Raw genomic sequence first — 10,256 nt, 5'->3', positions numbered from 1 at the left:
CATAATAGTTATTGTCTTTTCTAGTACGTCAGTTCTTCTCATAGTGAAGTATGACAGTTTCAGTTTAGTCATCTTAGGCCCCTTCCATACAGCTGAATAAAATCCCATATTATCTGCTTTGAACATGGAAATATGGCAGTGTGGACCCAGATAACCCAGTTCAAAGTAGATATTGTGGGATTTTCTGCCTTGATATTCTGGGTTATATGGCTGTGTGGAAGCGCCCTTAGCTTCTAGAGAGATTTCAGGCATCACTATGCTTGCATGGGAGATTAATGCAGTAGTTCTGCAGTTACTGCAATGGCGTTCCCTTTCTTGGGGATTGGAATAGGTATTGTTTCCATTGTATTTTTTTTTTTAAAAAAATTGTTGGCAGATTTTAGTTAGAACTAGAGGAGATTCTGTCGCAAGTATATGATCTGTGCCTGGTGATTTACTTCTGGTGAATGTTCTGAGTGCAGTTTTCACTTTATTTTCTAAAATTATAGGTGTATCTTCAAATGAATTTATCATCCTTTCATTTATATCACAGTATATGTTTTTACAGTGTTTTGTTTCATTGCCTTTTTATTTCCACTTGGTCATATAATGTGTTATATAGAATCTCCACTCTTGGTTTAAATTTCTCTTTGACTTCAGAGATCCCATGTTCTCCCTTTTGCTGCTGTTTCCTCTGTACGACTAAAATATTCCTCTTCCGTCTTGTCTCGGTATGTGACCATCCGTAATTGTTGCATAGGAATCATTTTTCAGAAAAAATATCAGTTGTTTCCTGTTCAATAAAATGTATGTTGGGGATGGTGAATAAAAACCGATATGTTTTTCTTCCAAGAACAATTCCTGTGTAACACTTTGGGATGCTGAAAAAAATAAAAGAGAAAATTGCACTAAATTCTCAGAGTTCTAATTTCCTTCCTAAAACTATTTCTTGACTGTCAAAAAACCAATTTTCTCATGTGGAGATGAATCTGTATGAATGTTCTTTCCATGTCTGATTGTTTCATGTCACTTCTAGTTAAATTTTCCAAATGAGCTGACTTAAATGTAAAATGATGCATACTGTGAAACTGCAGCCTTGACCAGACGGCCTATATTTGTAAATTAAAGCAACGCTGAAGGCCTTCAAACCTGCCAGAGGTCAGTGTGGGATATATGTGTTTTCTCATGCATACAGACGTCAGATCTCTGAACCTATGCCCTTTGGAATTATCATTGGTAATAGAACAGGATAGACAGAGAGGCAGCATATGCTGAAATTCTTCTTTCTTTCTTTCTTTCTTTTTTTTTTTTACTAGACCTGCTTTCTTAGCACAAGTGACTACAGAGGCGAACAAAGGTGGTGATAGCATACACACCTCTCATGCCAAGCAAAAAAATCCATTAGAAGCACTGCTTCCAGAGGTGTTTGTGATTTTTTAACAGGGTCAAAATGGTCTCAAAGTCCTCCAAGTTGTAGAGCAGGCCAAACACATATTCATGAGGGCAACCAGTCTCTTATACTGTAAAAGCAAAAACTCAGACTGGGAGTTGGGATGAAATTAGTTTCTCATGCTGTTTCTCCATTGCCATTGCTGTTACGAGAATTTCCATTTGTGATTTTAAGCTATTGTTATCATGGTTTGTTGTTAATAACAACCAGCTGGGTCAAGCATCAGCATTACATGATCAATTTTTCCTTGGCACAGAAAGTTAGTAAAACTCATCAGTTCATTCATCACTTCAACTTCTTCATTAAAGCGAACAGACACCAAGAAACATGAATGCCATGTTAAATGGAATCAATTGTTTTGCACACATACAGAGCACCTTTTGCCTTTGGAATCCCTTACCAATATGGTGCATGTCCACATCGGCAGGGAGATGCATATGAGTTTTTTAATTGTGTGAGTGATATCACATGAATGGAATAATGTCTACAATAGCATGCAACTTAGATTCACCTTCAAGATTTCATTCCCTGGAGGCTTAGCCCAATTTCTAAGGAAGTCAAAGGGGTCTTAATTAGTAAACACAGCAGAGGCAATCTCCTTCTGTGAAACACCATCTTTGCCTATTAACTTCACCAGACGACAGCAGCAACCTTACCTAAATTAAGTGGCCTCACAGCACAGCAGCCTTTTGAGAAATGGAGCTGAAATCCCTTTGAATTTAAATAAATAAATAAATAAATAAATAAATAAATCTAAAGTAATGTTCCCCTTCCCCTCTCTTATATGCTAGATAGAAACTGCTAATGTATTAACAGCCAATTAACTCCATTGGCAGGATCTCTGAAAACCAACTTGTTGCCTCAATACCAGATGTACTATCTCCATATGCTTTTGCAATATATATATATTCCTGAAAAACAGCTACAGGTGACTTAGCAGAAAGTTTATGTGTGTGAAAGCTGTATGCTACTAATTTTTCGAAATTATTCCCTGAAATACAAACAGAAGGTTTAAGAAGGAAACCAAACAAAGAGTAATGCTGGAAGGGAAAGTTGTGTATTACTCATAAGTGTGTGAAACTAATTATATGTGTTGTCTCGGATGCCAGAGTCTTATAAAATGCAGTCAACAAGCAGTTACATTGCTTTCTACCTGGCTCTCTTTGGGGTATTCTCTCTCTCCATCTGAAACATGCAAATAGTGTGATCTTGTTTTGCAATTTACTACAACTGTGCACAGGCAAGCTCCATGGGCCAATCTGAGATGGAGTTCAGACAAATGAATATATTACACTAGTGAAGAAAATAGAGCTGAAGGGAACTTTGCAAACTAAACTTATAGAAAATCCAATTAATTAAGACTTTCTGCCGAATGTTAGCAATAAAAGGCACCCCATAGAGTAAATACAAAGTGTTGGTCATGATCTATAAAATCATATGTGGTTTAGGTCCAGATGGTCTGAGAGATCCTATGATATCCTATCAGTCTGCCCAGATCCACAAAAGAAGTCTTTAATTCATTCCTCATACCTTCACAGATATGGTTGGTGTGGATATGAGATATTGTTGGCTGCTTCTTTGGGACTCCCTTCCTTTGGGAGATTACAGTGGACCTCTTCTGATATCCTTCCTTTAGCAATCAAACATTTAAAAAATCCAGACAGATTTTCAGAAGTTTTTTAAAAAGGAGAGGGGCTAAAAGAAAGCACTGTGTTGCTTTACACTGTACTGTTTGAATTATTTTTTAAAAAATCTTTTTAAAGTGTATGCTTTAAACCAGGCATGGGCAACTAAAACCCGGGGGCCGTGTGTGACCCCCTGGGAGCTTACCTCAGGCCCTCCTCAGTGCTCTCTGACATCGACTGTCTCACCCTTCTCCTGGCATAATGTTGAGAGGAAAGCCCAAAGATCGAGAGAGGAGTATTGGGGAGGAGGATCGAGGCAATCCCCGCATGTCTTCTTTTCCTCTTAGCATAAGGATGGGGAGTGCAGATGTGTCTTTATGCCAGGAGGTCAACCTGAGGATGACCCACCCTACCCTGACCCCACCCTTCCCAGGCCCTCTCCCTCCTGGGCCTGTCCCATCCAATGTATGCCCGGCCACCCTCCCTCCTGACCCAGCCCTCTCGGCCCGGCCCAGAATGTGGCCCCAAGGCAAAAAAGTTTACCCATGCCTGCTTTAAACTCTTTTAGTGTAGTTCATATTTTCATTCTGATTTGATGTTGATTTTTTATATATTTGTAATTATATTGTAATCATTCTTAGGAGGAGTAACTTTCTGTCTCCTTTCTTTCCCCTAAACTAGCATTGCCTTCCTTCATACAACTTGCACACTCACACCTTTAATATATTGATGCTGTTGGGCTATGAGCCAATCTAGAAGTGTTTGAAGAAACCATAGGGCAGGCAGCGGGAGATGGCAGACTCATCTGGCTTCTGACAAGAACAATATACAAAATGTGTTAGATTTGACAACCTCTGCATCCCTGCTAGTTTGCATGGTTTCAATGTTCCTATCATTTCCCACTATACAGTTATAATGCAGTGATTACACTAGGTCTGCTCTTGCTGCATTATTCTGCTCTCTTTCACTCTCTTTCCTCAATTAGATCTTTTCCTTGACATAAGGTGCATCTACATTGTAGATTTAAAACAGTTTGACAACACTTTAACTGCAAAGGCTTAATGGTATGGAATTATAGGAGTTGCAGTTTGGTGAGGCACTAGCATTTCCTGGGAGAGAATGCTAAAGTCCGTGGAAAGCTATACCTTCCAGGAATCCACAGCATTGAGCCATGACAAAGTGATGTCAAAGTACATTAATTCTACCGTGTAGAAGCACCCCAATATTTGAAGTAAAGGTACTTTGATGTTTTCTCTGCTTGACCCATTATACTGGAATAGGACTGACTGGTTATGGTTCAGCTTTTGCCTTGACAATTTGTTATTCTGTTTGAGAGATCTGATACTACCAGAATTCACAGGAAAAAGAGGAGCAGAAACAAGACAAGGAAAAGAGCCAGACAGGTCAGGTTGTCTCGTTTTGCCCACATTATCACATCAGGACTTTAGAGTGGGCAACCACGCATTTCTGCTGTCTGCAGAATTCTGGGAAATATAGTTGGGGAAGGTGAGGACCTCTGTAGAAGAGAATTCAAAAGGCCCCACCCTAAACTACATTTTCCAAAATTCTGCAGGCGGTCAAAATGGGAGGCTAACTCCTTTAAAGCTCTGGTGTGATAAAAGTCACACTGAAGTGTCCAGAAAATGGGGAGGCTTTGACAAAGGATGAATTCCATCACTCTTTCCTTGCCAATGCCTTAAAAGCTGCAGAGCCTCAGAGCTTTGATGTTAGTGGAGTGGTAAATCTGCTGTAGGGTTGAAATTTAATTTTTGTATATAGGTTTAGCCCTTTGGATTGTTCCTTTAAAGTTCAGATTAAAGATAAGAATGGATTCTCTACTCCACGGACATCAAAGTCACCAGTCTTCTCTAAATAAAAAAAAAACAGTTAGGAAGGATAAGTGGCTTGCCGGGAAAATTTATGAGGAGGGAAACATAATAATTATAATAAATAGGGTCTTTCCATGAAGGTGGGTAGACAAGAGATATCCCCCTCTCCATTGTACAGTTAAGGTTTTCCTTCTCGTTTTAGTAATTTCCTCTGCTGCACAAAAGCCTTGATTAGCATATGCTATACATCTAGTGTGTACAGATAATACAGATCAAACAGAAAACAAATTCCTCTTTTCTGAAGTTTTCTCCCCACCTCTGAGTGGTAGTGATGGGGGAAGAAGTGAGTTTGAGTATTAGATTATAAACATGTAGACCAGAAGTTTGTTCCCTGCTTGGCCATGAAACTCACTGGATGACCTTGAGTGAGTCACACACTCTCAGCCTCTGAAAACTCCATGATAGGTTCAATGCAGGGTTTCCATAATTCAGGGCCCTTGTATAATGTACTAAAACGCAAGTGGAAAGGGGTTAAAATAACCCACCTCCACTCACATCCTAGTCCTCACCCCCAACCTAAAACCTAGATTTTCCCTGAGGGGGTGGCTACATGCTATCCTGGTTGAAATTGGGATAGCATGAAGCCATCCTGAAGTCCCAAATGTTTTCCCTAACCTACTGAAAAGGATCCCTGGAAGCCATGGAGCTCTCTTCACATCGTCCTGAGTGGATGAAATGACACCTGAGGAGATGGGAGAGATGAGGAAAATCCCCCCCCCCCGGTCTCTTCATGCATAATTTTCTTCATTCAAGAGGACACAAGGAGAGGCTTAATGGCTGTCAGGGACCCTTTTCAGCAACTTTTAGGGGGGGGGGGCTTGGGGGCTTGGGAGGGGGGGCACCCTCTCATTTCTTTCAGCTCCAGTAGACAAAAGTGCAAGATGGCTATATGGATTGACCCCCCCAAAAAGTGTGACATATCCTGAGAGTCAATCCACACAGACCCAATACCCCATTAAACCTGGATCTTTTATCTAATGAGGTATTTACTTAATGCGAAGTAAATCTGGGAAACCCAGTTTACTCAACATTAATTTGCATTTGGATGCCACCAGTAAAATGAAGACAGGTCCCGTCTTAAAGGCTTGTCCAGAAACAACTTGAAGACACCCAATAACAACAAGAAAGGATGGGTGAAGAAGCCAGAATAGTGTAATAGTTTGAGCATTGGATTCTGGAGGCCCAGGGTTTGAATCCCTGCTGATCCTTGAATCCCACTGGGTGACCATGGACAAGTCACTGTCTTTCACTCTCAAAGGAAGGCAATGGCAAACTTCTTCTGAATAAATGTTGCCAAGAGAACCCTGCAATAGCTTCATCATAGGGTCTCCATAAGTTGGAAATGACTTGCAAGCATACAGGAACAAGGGTGAGTAGGTATTTTCCCTTCATTAATTTTCTCTGTTGGTTTTAGTTTCACTGTGGCCATCACGTGTGAACTTCACACACCATTTCTTAGCTCGTTCCTGTAATTTATAGTTATAAGAGTGAAGAAGGGCAAAGTAGTTGGATGGATAACAAAGTTAAGACCTATTTTCTTATCCCTTCCTGTTCATGCACAACCATATTCAAACCATGGCATGGGGACAGGCGGATTGTGTCCTTTTGATTTAACGTCATACTCCAAAAAGGCTGGAATGGATGGCACAGCATAGCCTCCATCCCAAGACCAATCAAGCATTGCAATTATTCACCCGGTCAATTTCCTTTTTAACATGATTTACATCTGTGTCTGCACATTTAGTGAAATAAATACAAACTATGTACTAAGCATGAAAACAACATCAACTTAATGTGCCATGGCATTAACTTAAAACATAGTTGATTTATATGTGGAGTCTTCCAGCAAACCAATGCAAGACAAAGGAATAGTTTCTTTTTGCTTTGCTTTCCTCTTTTCCTGATGAGCCATAGTCATGGGAATTCTTCTCCTATAAGGTTTTATGCATATCTTTAACTTTTATTAGGTGACCAACCTCTCTGAAGTCATTGGCCCACAATGAATTCCTAATATGTGTGTTAACAAACTTTATAAGAGTGGGTTCCTAAGGAAAAGCACTGAAATCTACGTCCATATATGTTGTTAAACACCCAAAAGTAGTTTAGCTGTAAGGAAATTTTAAACTTTAAAAAATAATCATATCTTAGGACATTTATTGAACCACTTCCTCCAATGTTAACAATTATATTTTATTCTTTTCAATAACTTGCTTGAAGCCATTTCTTAGTCTTGGAAAGCATATTAAAGAAAGGAATTCATCTAGATGTGCAATTCATAAAATTAAATCAAAATATAAAACAAACCACCTAGAACTATTGGATAGATGTTACAGCCTCAGTGAGAGTATTATCTTTGGAATTGCTACTTTGAAGCACTGTCAAAAATCTCTGAATTGCCATAAATCTTTTTTTCCCAGATGGACATGTGTTTTTTGATGAGAAATATTTTGGAGTATCTACTTAAAAAAGAAAATAAAAAACATTTTATGTTTTAGAACAAAATGGTTCTTGATGGTTTTTGTTGGTTTCTCTTCCTCATTCCCTCAAAAAAAAAAAACTTGCATAAAATAATGCTTTGTATAGTACTTCCAAAATACATCTGAATAAGTGCTTAAAAAAAGGTAATGTCATGAATTCTATTGTTTTCAGATTTTAGTACATTTTGATCAATGGGATAATCATTGTATACATTAAAAAGGTAATCTAGTCCATATGGATTTCAGCTGACCAGGCACTGTCACCTAGTTTGTTGGATTTTATTACCTCTACCAGATTTTGGATATAAAAAAAATAACTTTTCTTCAAGAGCCACTTATTATGGATTGGTTTCCATTAATTAATTAATTTTATTAATAAAAGCAGAGATGATTCAACTGGTTCTCACATCGTTTTTTGGAATTACACCTTAACGTGAAGGCTAGAAAAACAGTTATCTGTGTATATGCATGTATTACATGTTTGGTCAGGTTGTATATTTTACTTTGTTCTGTTGAATGTGTAAAGTTTAATAAAGAGCAGGTTTGTATCTTGGAAGACTTTCCAGATGTATGAGAAAAAAATGGTCACATCTGGGGTATGCTTTGGCTATCCATTATCAAGCCATTTATAATAATAATAATAATAATAATAATAATAATAATAATAATAATAATAATAATAATAATAATAATTTATTTAAAGACCCCAAAACCAAATTAATTTAGACTTATAAATGTACTCAGCCAGTAAAGATTTTTGGCATATTTTTATTGTATTATATGAGAAAAAACAACAGCAAATTATTATTATTATTATTATTATTATTATTATTATTATTATTATTATATTTAGTTATACCCCGCTTTATCTCCCCCAAAGGGGACTCAAAGCAGCTTAACATAAATGCATCAGCATAATCATTTAAAATATACAACTATACAAACATTAAAACAGGATTGACTATAAACAGTTTTTTAAAATTCCCAGTTAAAAAACATTAAAACAAATTCAAAGATAAAAAAGCACAGCACCCCCTTGAATTGATCTTAAACACCTTCATCTTCAAAAGCCTGCCTGAATAAAAACATTTTAGCCTGGCACCAGTAGTACAGCAAGGAGGGGGCCACTCTACCTTCCCTGGGTAGGGAGTTCCAGAATTGAGAAACAGCCCCCAAGAAGGCCCATTCTCTCGTTCCCACCAACTGAGCTGGAGATTGAGGTGGGACCAAGAGAAAGGCCTCCCCTGAAGATTTCAGGGCCCTGGCAGGTTTGTGTAAGGTTTGCATCTTGAGAAACCTTCTGGACCCAGGACTCCCCTTCGGTGGTCAGGATGAGACAGTACTCGGGAACATATTTTACTAGCATTAGGTGACATGCCATCCATTTCACTTGTAGGATAAAAGAGAATTGTGGCCCACACCCAAATAATGTCCTAACGGAACAGCTGTAATATGCTTTACATGAAATGCTCCTGAATACTATTTGAAAATAGCTGCTTGTTCAAATTGCAGTAGCTAGATTCATCTCCCGTGTTCTCTGCAGGAAGCACATGGCACTGATTTGATGTTGATTGTATCAGAAATCTCTTAACATTTCTACTGTCTCCTGGATTTGTGACTACACCAAGCTTTCATAGAACGTACAAACAGTAGCAATTAGATTATTAACAGTGGTCAATAATCCAATTGTTGCTAGTACAAATATTCTATGCTACTAGGAAAGTCAGTTCTGCTATGGAAACTTGGCTGTGAAAAACCTTCTGTTTAGAGCTCTGATTGATGTAGCCATTGGCCTTAACTTGGTGCCAGACTGATACAGCTTTTAACAAGACTATTTGAGACCCAGTGATCATACCTTGACTGGGATGTGAATTTCTGTTTGAAATTGCCTGTGTTATTTCACATTGTTTTAAACTGTTTGAACTGTTTCAATTGTTTTAAATTGCTCTAAATTGTCTAATGTTATTTTATTCCTTTCCTCCCTCTGAGAGATATATTTAAATATATAAACAACACATATTTCCGAATATATAAATAACACATGGAGCATGATATGAAATAAGTTACTTCCAATTAAACCTCTTATACAGAACTTTCCAATGAACTCAGCAGGCTCTTGCTTAAACCACACTTGAACTGTTAGCCTCACAATGACTTCTTTAAAATGAGTGACAGTGTTTCCTAGTGTTCTTCCCTTGGATTTTAAACACGGGATCATTAATATGAAATGTTGGTCCACTTATTCTTTTACATACCGTGTTTCCCCGAAAATAAGACAGTGTCTTATATTAATTTTTGCTCGCAAAGATGTGCTAGGTCTTATTTTCAGGGGATGTCTTATTTTTCCATGAAGAAGAATTCATATTTATTGTTGAACAAAAAAATGAACATTGATTATATACTGTACAGTAGTTGTCATCACAAACCAGCATAACCAGACAAACTGTGAATCCTATCAATAATTTCTTGTTACTACCGTTATTTCTATGTACAACAATCTATGGTATGTATGTTTACCGATCCTGCATGCTGTAATGTTCTGTTTGGCGGGCATGCTTCCAAACAAAAACTTTGCTAGGTCTTACTTTCACGGGAGGCCTTATATTTAGCAATTCAGCAAAACCTCTACTAGGTTTTATTTTCTGGGGATGTCTTATTTTAGGGGAAACAGGGTAGGAATTGGCCTATTTGCTATATGCAAGAATGAGTAGACTTGTGGGCAGAAGAGTATTTTTATCATCTGGGAACATGAGCAAGTATACGAACCCATGATACTGAGGGTGATATTTCAAATGTTGTCTCTAATGGTGTTGCCAAAGCAGATATGAAGGCAGAA

This window comes from Anolis carolinensis, chromosome 1 (genome assembly GCF_035594765.1).
Source record: "Anolis carolinensis isolate JA03-04 chromosome 1, rAnoCar3.1.pri, whole genome shotgun sequence".
NCBI lineage: Eukaryota > Metazoa > Chordata > Lepidosauria > Squamata > Dactyloidae > Anolis > Anolis carolinensis.
Note: the sequence above shows the minus strand (reverse complement) of the source record.